Source organism: Triturus cristatus, chromosome 5_2 (assembly GCF_964204655.1).
Source record: "Triturus cristatus chromosome 5_2, aTriCri1.1, whole genome shotgun sequence".
NCBI classification, from domain to species: domain Eukaryota; kingdom Metazoa; phylum Chordata; class Amphibia; order Caudata; family Salamandridae; genus Triturus; species Triturus cristatus.
Genome location: NC_140588.1, coordinates 1,071,913,227 through 1,071,925,389, shown reverse-complemented (window position 1 = coordinate 1,071,925,389; position 12,163 = coordinate 1,071,913,227). Strand labels below are relative to the sequence as shown.

Here is a 12,163-nt window from a genome sequence, read left to right as displayed (position 1 = left end):
GAAGATTCTTGATTTTTCGGTTCCGAGGAATAGGAAGGAAGCCCAAAGCTTTATTGGTTTATTTGGTTTTTGGCGCCAGCATATTCCTCATCTGAGTCAAATATTGGCCCCATTGTATCGTGTTACACGTAAGAAGAATGCATTCGAATGGGGTAAACAACAGCAAGATGCATTTAGCCTAGCAAAAGAGGCGATTCAACATGCTATGGATCTTTGGCCTGTATGTGATGGTGATGTGGATTTGAATGTGTCTGTGCAAGGCCCTTATGCAAACTGGAGTCTGTGGCAGAAACAGGGTAGGTGCAAAGTACCATTAGGATTCTGGACCAAAAAGCTACCTGATGCTGGTGAGCGTTACACACCTTTTGAGAAACAGCTACTTGCTTGTTATTGGGCTTTGGTGGATACCGAGCAATTAACATTGGGACATGACATATTCTTGCGTCCTGAAATTCCTATTATGCAGTGGGTTTTGAGTTCACCAAAAACTCATCGAATTGGGCATGCTCAGGAGGCGAGTGTGATTAAATGGAAATGGTACATACAAGACAGGGCACGTGTGGGTCCGAAAGGAGTTGCGTCCTTACATGAGCAGGTGGCGCAAGTACCATCGACTGAGACTGAGAGTGAGTGTTCTGTACCTTTAGAACAGGAGTCTCCTGTCAAGTGGGGTAAACCTTTTGATGATTTGTCCGTCGAGGACAGGAACCATGTGTGGTTCACAGATGGGTCAGCAAAATTTATTGGAAATACACGGCACTGGAAGCGGTGTCTTATAATCCGATCACACAGAGACTATTGAGCACAACTGGTGAAGGAAAGAGTAGTCAATTCGCAGAGCTATATGCTGTTTATCAAGTCCTGAAACAGGAGTTACCTGGCGTATGCCATATTTTCACTGACTCCTGGTCTACTGCAAATGGACTGGCTGTTTGGTTACCAACCTGGCATTCTCGTAATTGGAAATTACACTCTTATGGGGAAAGGAGTTATGGCAAGAAATTTGGGAAATGCTCCCACAGAGTACTGTTACCATCTTCCATGTGGATGCTCACACCCCGATAGACTCCCTTGACAAATTTTTTCATAACATTGCAGATGAGAAATCTAAAATTGCCGAGGCAGTGGTGGACAGACAAGATCCTGACATTGCGGGATTGGCGAAATGGGCACACCAGAAGGCAGGACACTTTGGAGAGAAGGCCACTAGCAGGTGGGCTGCTGACAGAGGAATTTATATTCCCCTAGATCTAATTAAAGATGTTATTCTACATTGTCCCGTCTGTCAACATATCAGGCAGCGTAAAGTACCCCAAATTGTTAGAGGCCATTTACATCGCGGGAAATTGCCCGCTCAAATCTGGCAGATTGATTACATCGGACCCCTTCCCATGAGTAGAAATTGTCAATATGTTTGCACAATTGTCGATACATATAGTGGGTTGCTGGTAGCTTTTCCATGTAAGCAAGCCACCCAATTGAACACCATAAAAACATTGGAATTAATTATGATGTATTATGGTGTGCCATTCCAAATTCAATCTGATAATGCATCCCATTTTCGTGGAAGATTGGTACAGGAATTCTGTGTGGAACATCACATTGAGTGGATCTTTCATATACCCTATTACCCGCAGGCCTCAGGCCTGGTGGAAAGATTGAATGGTCTGCTAAAGGACCAGTTGCGCAAACTAACAGATGACAAGTATAAAAATTGGCGAGACTTTTTACCTCAAGCATTATTGATCTTGAATAATCGTCCTTTTTTAAATGCTGAATCTCCACTTATGCGTTTGTTCCCCCCACAGGTTGAAACAATGCCTAATATAATAAATGAAACTGTGATGTATTGGGAAATTACTTCCGGAGCTCTAGCTCCATGCAGAGCGACCCCAGGGTCGGCAGGCTTGGACTTGCATGCTATGGATGACACCGTTTTAAAAAGCAAAAATCGGGTCATCATTGCTACCGGTGTTGGTATTCATATACCACCGGGAAATTTTGGATTGATCGCCCCTAGATCGGGGTTGGCTGTAAAAGGCATCCAGGTACTTGGAGGTGTAATTGATAGTGATTATCAGGGAGAAATCAAAATACTTCTGCTAAATAGCAGTGAGGATGACCTACTGATACACCGCACCGACCGAGTGGCTCAATTACTCATTATGCCTGTTTTCAGTGGTGGAATAATAAAAGGCACTGCCCCAACTTTGCTAACTGTACGAGGCCAGAAAGGCTTTGGCTCTACGGATAATCCTGGAGCCAAGATTTGGGTGCAATCGCCTAAGAATCCCCCTGAACAAGCAGAGGTTATTGCCACCGGTCAGGATAATACCATTTTGGTTATGAGGCCAGGGAAAGATAGCTGGGAAGCTGTCCCAGCTGATAAGTGTTATTTACGAGAATGATTAATGCCCGTGTTTGGTTCTTTTTCAGATCATTCTTTGGATTGTTGCTGCGGGATGTGTCGGTACTGGACACCCTTCGGTCTACTTCGGAGAGAAAGGAGGGATCCCATTAACCCGGGATGAATTGGGAACCAGAGTGTTGCGTTCCTTCAATGCGTGGGACTCGTCATCGAACTTTTGGACACTGCTGGCGAAAAGAGTGACTGATGCCCCTCACTTCTGTTTGACACCGATGAGATCTGTACATGACATTCTGGCGACATGCCTAGTTGCTGTCCCCGCTTCGCTGGAAACCTTAACGAGCATTTTTAACGTTTCAAAAGCTCGTCCGAATATTATTCTGGGTGATTTTGCTACCCATGCATATTGTCCTTTATGTACTGAACTGCCGAATGAACAACTTCCTATCCAATCCCAAATAACTACGTATAACATCACACAGGGTGACCTGTGCTTTTTCCTCACATGTAATCCAAATGCAATCTCTGAATGTCTACGTCTCAAGTTAAGAGGTGCTGTTTCATTCACACCCCATGAGCGAACTTTGTGCCTCCAGAGGACACCGACCTCATGTGCTTCCATACAAAATAATATGACTTGTAATAGTTTGGTAGTTACTCCTAGTCACTATCGCGCAATGTTGCTACCTGCCGGATGGCTTTTCTCATGTGGTAATACTTCCTGGCCCTATGTCCCTGCAAATATTTCCGGAGGTCCGTGTGCCATTACTAGACTTAGTCTGTTTATGTTTTCCTCACATCCGAATGCCAACTCTCGTGTGCTCCGAGATGCAGTTATGTTACAAGAGGATTGTGACTCATCTTTGCATTTATATTCCAAGTCTGAATACCTTAGTCTAGCTGTCTCAATTATTGGTGTCCCTGCTTTGGCGGTTTATAATGCTAAATCCATTGGAAAAATGGCTTGCTGGATGGTTAAGTCTATTAATCATACTTCCACAGTCCTATCTGACTTACTATTAGATGCCCAGGGTGAACGTAGGGCTATCTTGCAAAACAGAGCAGCCATTGATTATCTTTTACTTAAACATGGACATGGCTGTTCAGATTTTGAAGGCCTCTGTTGTTTTAACTTATCTGATCATACACAATCCATTCGTGCACACATAGATAAATTGCATGATCTAACTAACGAAGTTAAGAAACACATTGATCAGGGTTGGTTTGACTGGCTCTTCAACTGGTTGCCAGACCTGAAGATGCTACGTCAAGCATTAGGTGGCATTTTGATTACTATTGCTGTTTTGATTTCTATCTGTTGTCTTATTCAATGTATTCCTTCACTGCTTCAATTCTGCACATCTGGTACTAGACACAGATCGGTTAGTTTTGTTTCTTATTACTCTTCCACAGATGTTAGCTCCGTTTAGTATATGTAAATAGACTAAAGTCAAGGGTGGAATGTACTGCTTGATTTTCCCGGCTTTCTGGTGCTGCAGGGCAGTCCATATGACTTCAGTCTATTTCCATCTAAGTCTCAAGTCTGGAGTAGTGAGTAGAGCCTGTTTGTTAGACACTTTGACACAATTCCGTGCTTCTACCCATAGCCTAGGGCCTATACACATAGCCTAGGGGATAGATTCGTTAGTATTGAGGATAACTTGCCCTATAGTGAGGGTATTTCGTAGAGTTGTACTGAATCCAGGCCTGGTAGGCCTCAAACGGGAGAGACTCCATCTTTCTTTCTGCTCCGGCAGCCCGGGACCTTCCCAGAGGGAGGGGGATGTTTTAGTTATGAAGTGTTATTCGCTCGGAGAGAACTGGTTCGGGCCGGCCCTTATCGAAGGATTGTATTTTTCTTCATGCCGAAGACACTACAACAGGCCGGCCGGCTGGGAAAGTGTCCTTGGTACGGGGAGGTACAGGAATTTGGTGGGCGGCAGGTCTTGAGCTGGAAATTTCCATGAGGGAATGCACGTCCATATTAGTGAAAGTCTGAGTGAGATAAGACACTTGCTTCTAGACCGTAGGCGGCATCTGGCCGTTAGCAGGAAAGCTATTGCTTATTTCAGGGAAGACTGATGGCAAACTCAAATCCAAAGAGAAGGGAGTAGTCAAGGAGGACAAGGTTCTAGTGACTCGGAGAGGGAGAAGGAAGCAGACCCACAACTGCCGAGGGGTAACTTCCAGGCTAAACCGAGGCATAGACGAGAAGGGAACCCAGATGTCCATCGAGCACAGCCTACACAGATATAAGGTGCAGTCGATCCCTTTTTCTTCTTTGAAGTATATAACTTAATCTTTCACTTTCCTTGCAGGTTCCATATGTATGGTATGTTCTATAACTATGCATGTGCCATTTGAATAAAGTATTTAGCTTGTTGTACGTTAGCATGTGTTGTGTACTTTTGTATAGGAGAACAGTCTATTCTTTAGTCGGAGTTACTTCAAAGTGAACAGAGACTAATCCTGGTCAGGTAAGGGGTAACTGGATGAGGGGAAAGACAAGCCCCTCGAACTAAGAGAACAGGTTGTGCTCAACTGGTAGTCTTTGTGTGATCGGATATGTGATAATCCTAACTCCCCTGTCGTGTACTATAATTATAATAGGATAAGCTCGTGCTAAGGCTGCCGAATGGGTAGGAGATTCTGGGTCTAACAACGGCCGCGAGACTTTGAGTGTCGCTGCCGAATGGGTAGGAGGTTCTGGGTCTAACAAAGGCCGTGAGACTTTGAGTGTCGCTGCCGAATGGGTAGGAGATTCTGGGTCTAACAAAGGCCGCGAGACTTTGAGTGTCGCTGCCGAATGGGTAGGAGGTTCTGGGTCTAACAAAGGCCGCGAGACTTTGAGTGTCGCTGCCGAATGGGTAGGAGGTTCTGGGTCTAACAAAGGCCGCGAGACTTTGAGTGTCGCTGCCGAATGGGTAGGAGGTTCTGGGTCTAACAAAGGCCGCGAGACTTTGAGTGTCGCTGCCGAATGGGTAGGAGGTTCTGGGTCTAACAAAGGCCGCGAGACTTTGAGTGTCGCTGCCGAATGGGTAGGAGGTTCTGGGTCTAACAAAGGCCGCGAGACTTTGAGTGTCGCTGCCGAATGGGTAGGAGATTCTGGGTCTAACAAAGGCCGCGAGACTTTGAGTGTCGCTGCCGAATGGGTAGAAGATTCTGGGTCTAACACAGGCCGCGAGACTTTGAGTGTCGCTGCCGAATGGGTAGGAGGTTCTGGGTCTAACAAGGGCCGCGAGACTGTGGGTGTCACTGCCGAATGGGTAGGAGATTTTGGGTCTGAGATTGCGAGGCTGTGAGGCCTCCATATATAATTATAATAGGAATTCCCTGTCCTTAGGTGGTACGCATATATGTGGGTATTTAGGTGTAAAAAGGCCCTAGGGAGGGGGTAACGTTCTGCATTTGGGTTAGAAGGGCTCTGTAGAGCAGGTTCCACCCGATCTAAAAACCCAAGCAGAACACTACCTCAATCAGTATTAGGTGAATCGGGCAGGGGGCGTCCCATGAGCCTAAGAAGTGGAAAAGGAGTCTTTACGGAGAGGGGACAAGGAGGTGGTAGTCGCGGACAGGATCTGTACCCCCTGTATCCATGTTGGACCCCCTGCATGAGTGGGGAGTCTCTGTGAGATGTGACTCCGGCTGTGGTTCGGGTGGTCCCTGCATGAGAGGGTGCTCTCTGTGTGATGTGACTCCAGCTGTGGTTAGGGTGGTCCCTGCATGAGAGGGTGGTCTCTGTGTTATGCGACTCCAGCTTTGGTTAGGGTGGTCCCTGCATGAGAGGGTGGTCTCTGTGTGATGCGACTTTGGCTGTGGTTAGGGTGGTCCCCGCGTGAGAGAATGCACTCTGTGTGATGTGAGACAGGGTGTGGTTAGGGTGGGCCCCGCAGGAGAGGGTGGTCTCTGTGTGATGCGACTCCGGCTGTGGTTAGGGTGGTCCCAGCATAAGAGGATGCGCTCTGTGTGATGTGACTCCAGCTGTGGTTAGGGTGGTCCCTGCATGAGAGAGTGGTCTCTGTGTGATGTGAGACAGGGTGTGGTTAGGGTGGTCCCTGCATGAGAGGGTGGTCTCTGTGTGATGCGACTCTGGCTGTGGTTAGGGTGGTCCCAGCATGAGAGGGTGCGCTCTGTGTGATGTGACTCCGGCTGTGGTTCGGGTGGTCCCTGCATGAGAGGGTGTGTATTTTGTAAAGTGCACGATTACCCGTAGGTGTCCTGGCGCTGAATAACAGATGTTTATTGTTACCCAACTCAATGGTACTCATTATATCGACCTCAGATGGATGAAAGGCTGAGTGGACCCGCCGGGATTTGAACCTGTGACCATAAGGTTGAACACAGGCCCCTGCAGGGGCTGCTTTAGTCCACTGAGCCACCAGACCAGGGTGGTCTTTGTGTGATGCGACTCCAGCTGTGGTTAGGGTGGCCCCAGCATGAGACGGTGCTCTCTGTGTGATGCGACTCCAGCTGTGGTTAGGGTGGTCCCTGCATGAGAGGGTGGTCTCTGTGTGATGCGACTCCGGCTAGGGTGGTCCCTGCATGAGAGGGTGGTCTCTGTGTGATGTGACTCTGGCTGTGGTTAGGGCAGTCCCCGCATGAGAGGGTGGTCTCTGTGTTTTGTGACTCTAGCTGTGGTTAGGGTGGTCCCTGCATGAGTGGGTGGTCTCTGTGTGATGTGACTCCAGCTGTGGTTAGGGTGGTCCCTGCATGAGAGGGTGGTCTCTGTGTGATGTGACTCCAGCTGTGGTTAGGGTGGTCCCCGCGTGAGAGGGTGGTCTCTGTGTGATGTGACTCCAGCTGTGGTCAGGGTGGTCCCCGCATGACAGCGTGGTCTCTGTGTGATGTGACTCCAGCTGTGGTTAGGGTGGTCCCCGCGTGAGAGGGTGGTCTCTGTGTGATGTGACTCCAGCTGTGGTCAGGGTGGTCCCCGCATGACAGCGTGGTCTCTGTGTGATGTGACTCCAGCTGTGGTTAGGGTGGTCCCCGCATGAGAGCGTGGTCTCTGTGTGATGTGACTCCAGCTGTGGTTAGGGTGGTTCCCGCATGAGAGCGTGGTCTCTGTGTGATATGACTCCAGCTGTGGTTAGGGTGGTCCATGCATGAGAGAATGCGCTCTGTGCGATGTGACTCCAGCTGTGGTTAGGGTGGTCCCCGCGTGAGAGGGTGGTCTCTGTGTGATGTGACTCCAGCTGTGGTTAGGGTGGTTCCCGCATGAGAGCATGGTCTCTGTGTGATGTGACTCCAGCTGGGGTTAGGGTGGTCCCCGCATGAGAGTGTGGTCTCTGTGTGATGTGACTCCAGCTGTGGTTAGGGTGGTCCCCGCATGAGAGGGTGCGCTCTGTGTGATATGACTCCAGCTGTGGTTAGGGTGGTCCCTGCATGAGAGGGTGGTCTCTGTGTGATGTGGCTCCAGCTGTGGTTAGGGTGGTCCCCGCGTGAGAGGGTGGTCTCTGTGTGATGTGACTCCAGCTGTGGTTAGGGTGGTCCCCGCGTGAGAGGGTGGTCTCTGTGTGATGTGACTCCAGCTATGGTTAGGGTGGTTCCCGCATGAGAGCGTGGTCTCTGTGTGATGTGACTCCAGCTGTGGTTAGGGTGGTCCCCACATGAGAGGGTGCGCTCTGTGTGATGTGACTCCAGCTGTGGTTAGGGTGGTCCCTGCATGAGAGGGTGCTCTCTGTGTGATGTGACTTTGCCTGTGGCTAGGGTGGTCCCTGCATGAGAGGGTGGTCTCTGTGTGATGTGACTCCAGCTGTGGTTAGAGTGGTCCCAGCATGAGAGGGTGCTCTCTGCGTGATGCGACTCCGGCTGTGGTTAGGGTGGTCCCTGCATGAGAGAGTGCTCTCTGTGTGATGTGATACAGGGTGTAGTTAGGGTGGTCCCAGCATAAGAGGATGCGCTCTGTGTGATGTGATACAGGTTGTGGTTAGGGTGGTCACCACATGAGAGGATGCGCTCTGTGTGATGTGACTCCGGCTGTGGTTCGGGTGGTCCCTGCATGAGAGGGTGGTCTCTGTGTGTTGTGACTCCAGCTGTGGTTCGGGCAGTCCCCGCATGAGAGGATGCGCTCTGTGTGATGTGATACAGGGTGTAGTTAGGGTGGTCCCAGCATGAGAGGATGCACTCAGTGTGATGCGACTCCAGATGTGGTTAGGGTGGTCCCTGCATGAGAGGGTGGTCTCTGTGTGATGTGACTCTGGCTGTGGTTCGGGTGGTCCTGCATGAGAGGGTGGTCTCTGTGTGATGTGACTCCGGCTGTGGTTAGGGCAGTCCCCGCATGAGAGGGTGGTCTCTGTGTTTTGTGACTCTAGCTGTGGTTAGGGTGGTCCCTGCATGAGTGGGTGGTCTCTGTGTGATGTGACTCCAGCTGTGGTTAGGGTGGTCCCCGCATGAGAGGGTGGTCTCTGTGTGATGTGACTCCAGCTGTGGTTCGGGTGGTCCCGCATGAGAGGGTGGTCTCTGTGTGATGTGACTCCAGCTGTGGTTAGGGTGGTCCCTGCATGAGAGAGTGGTCTCTGTGTGATGTGAGACAGGGTGTGGTTAGGGTGGTCCCTGCATGAGAGGGTGGTCTCTGTGTGATGCGACTCTGGCTGTGGTTAGGGTGGTCCCAGCATGAGAGGGTGCGCTCTGTGTGATGTGACTCCGGCTGTGGTTCGGGTGGTCCCTGCATGAGAGGGTGTGTATTTTGTAAACTGCACGATTACCCGTAGGTGTCCTGGTGCTGAATAACAGATGTTTATTGTTACCCAACTTAATGGTACTCATTATATCGACCTCAGATGGATGAAAGGCTGAGTGGACCCGCCGGGATTTGAACCTGTGACCATAAGGTTGAACACAGGCCCCTGCAGGGGCTGCTTTAGTCCACTGAGCCACCAGACCAGGGTGGTCTTTGTGTGATGCGACTCCAGCTGTGGTTAGGGTGGCCCCAGCATGAGACGGTGCTCTCTGTGTGATGCGACTCCAGCTGTGGTTAGGGTGGTCCCTACATGAGAGGGTGGTCTCTGTGTGATGCGACTCCGGCTAGGGTGGTCCCTGCATGAGAGGGTGGTCTCTGTGTGATGTGACTCTGGCTGTGGTTAGGGCAGTCCCCGCATGAGAGGGTGGTCTCTGTGTTTTGTGACTCTAGCTGTGGTTAGGGTGGTCCCTGCATGAGTGGGTGGTCTCTGTGTGATGTGACTCCAGCTGTGGTTAGGGTGGTCCCTGCATGAGAGGGTGGTCTCTGTGTGATGTGACTCCAGCTGTGGTTAGGGTGGTCCCCGCGTGAGAGGGTGGTCTCTGTGTGATGTGACTCCAGCTGTGGTCAGGGTGGTCCCCGCATGACAGCGTGGTCTCTGTGTGATGTGACTCCAGCTGTGGTTAGGGTGGTCCCCGCATGAGAGCGTGGTCTCTGTGTGATGTGACTCCAGCTGTGGTTAGGGTGGTTCCCGCATGAGAGCGTGGTCTCTGTGTGATATGACTCCAGCTGTGGTTAAGGTGGTCCCTGCATGAGAGAATGCGCTCTGTGCGATGTGACTCCAGCTGTGGTTAGGGTGGTCCCCGCGTGAGAGGGTGGTCTCTGTGTGATGTGACTCCAGCTGTGGTTAGGGTGGTTCCCGCATGAGAGCATGGTCTCTGTGTGATGTGACTCCAGCTGGGGTTAGGGTGGTCCCCGCATGAGAGTGTGGTCTCTGTGTGATGTGACTCCAGCTGTGGTTAGGGTGGTCCCCGCATGAGAGGGTGCGCTCTGTGTGATATGACTCCAGCTGTGGTTAGGGTGGTCCCTGCATGAGAGGGTGGTCTCTGTGTGATGTGGCTCCAGCTGTGGTTAGGGTGGTCCCCGCGTGAGAGGGTGGTCTCTGTGTGATGTGACTCCAGCTGTGGTTAGGGTGGTCCCCGCGTGAGAGGGTGGTCTCTGTGTGATGTGACTCCAGCTATGGTTAGGGTGGTTCCCGCATGAGAGCGTGGTCTCTGTGTGATGTGACTCCAGCTGTGGTTAGGGTGGTCCCCACATGAGAGGGTGCGCTCTGTGTGATGTGACTCCAGCTGTGGTTAGGGTGGTCCCTGCATGAGAGGGTGCTCTCTGTGTGATGTGACTTCGCCTGTGGCTAGGGTGGTCCCTGCATGAGAGGGTGGTCTCTGTGTGATGTGACTCCAGCTGTGGTTAGAGTGGTCCCAGCATGAGAGGGTGCTCTCTGCGTGATGCGACTCCGGCTGTGGTTAGGGTGGTCCCTGCATGAGAGAGTGCTCTCTGTGTGATGTGATACAGGGTGTAGTTAGGGTGGTCCCAGCTTAAGAGGATGCGCTCTGTGTGATGTGATACAGGTTGTGGTTAGGGTGGTCACCACATGAGAGGATGCGCTCTGTGTGATGTGACTCCGGCTGTGGTTCGGGTGGTCCCTGCATGAGAGGGTGGTCTCTGTGTGTTGTGACTCCAGCTGTGGTTCGGGCAGTCCCCGCATGAGAGGATGCGCTCTGTGTGATGTGATACAGGGTGTAGTTAGGGTGGTCCCAGCATGAGAGGATGCACTCAGTGTGATGCGACTCCGGCTGTGGTTAGGGTGGTCCCTGCATGAGAGGGTGGTCTCTGTGTGATGTGACTCTGGCTGTGGTTCGGGTGGTCCTGCATGAGAGGGTGGTCTCTGTGTGATGTGACTCCGGCTGTGGTTAGGGCAGTCCCCGCATGAGAGGGTGGTCTCTGTGTTTTGTGACTCTAGCTGTGGTTAGGGTGGTCCCTGCATGAGTGGGTGGTCTCTGTGTGATGTGACTCCAGCTGTGGTTAGGGTGGTCCCCGCATGAGAGGGTGGTCTCTGTGTGATGTGACTCCAGCTGTGGTTAGGGTGGTCCCCGCGTGAGAGGGTGGTCTCTCTGTGATGTGACTCCAGCTGTGGTTCGGGTGGGCCCGCGTGAGAGGGTGCTCTCTGTGTGATGTGACTCCAGCTGTGTTTAGGGTGGTCCCTGCATGAGAGGGTGGTCTCTGTGAGATGTGACTCCAGCTGTGGTTAGGGTGGTCCCCGCATGAGAGGGTGGCCTCTGTGTGATGTGACTCCAGCTGTGTTTCGGGTGGTCCCTGCATGAGAGGGTGGTCTCTGTGTGATGTGACTCCAGCTGTGGCTAGGGTGGTCCCTGCATGAGAGGGTGGTCTCTGTGTGAGGTGACTCCAGCTGTGATTAGGGTGGTCCCTGCATGAGAGGGTGGTCTGTGTGTGATGTGACTCCGGCTGTGGTTAGGGTGGTCCCCGCGTGAGAGGGTGGTCTCTGTGTGATGTGACTCCAGCTGTGGTTAGGGTGGTCCCCGCATGAGAGCGTGGTCTCTGTGTGATGTGACTCCAGCTGTGGTTAGGGTGGTCCCTGCATGAGAGAATGCGCTCTGTGCGATGTGACTCCAGCTGTGGTTAGGGTGGTCCCCGCGTGAGAGGGTGGTCTCTGTGTGATGTGACTCCAGCTGTGGTTAGGGTGGTTCCCGCATGAGAGCGTGGTCTCTGTGTGATGTGACTCCAGCTGGGGTTAGGGTGGTCCCCGCATGAGAGGGTGGTCTCTGTGTAATGTGACTCCAGCTGTGGTTAGGGTGGTCCCTGCATGAGAGGGTGCTCTCTGTGTGATGTGACTCCAGATGTGGTTAGGGTGGTCCCCACATGAGAGGGTGCGCTCTGTGTGATATGACTCCAGCTGTGGTTAGGGTGGTCCCTGCATGAGAGGGTGCTCTCTGTGTGATGTGACTCCAGATGTGGTTAGGGTGGTCCCCGCGTGAGAGGGTGGTCTCTGTGTGATGTGACTCCAGCTATGGTTAGGGTGGTTCCCGCATGAGAGCGTGGTC

The 12,163-nt window shown here is 51.8% G+C and overlaps 1 protein-coding gene across 7 annotated transcripts in view; it reads right to left on the bottom strand.

The window, feature by feature from the left end:
- DLG3 (discs large MAGUK scaffold protein 3) overlaps nt 1-12,163 on the bottom strand; it is a 1,834,707-nt gene that overhangs the window by 623,283 nt on the left and 1,199,261 nt on the right. The window lies entirely within an intron of this gene.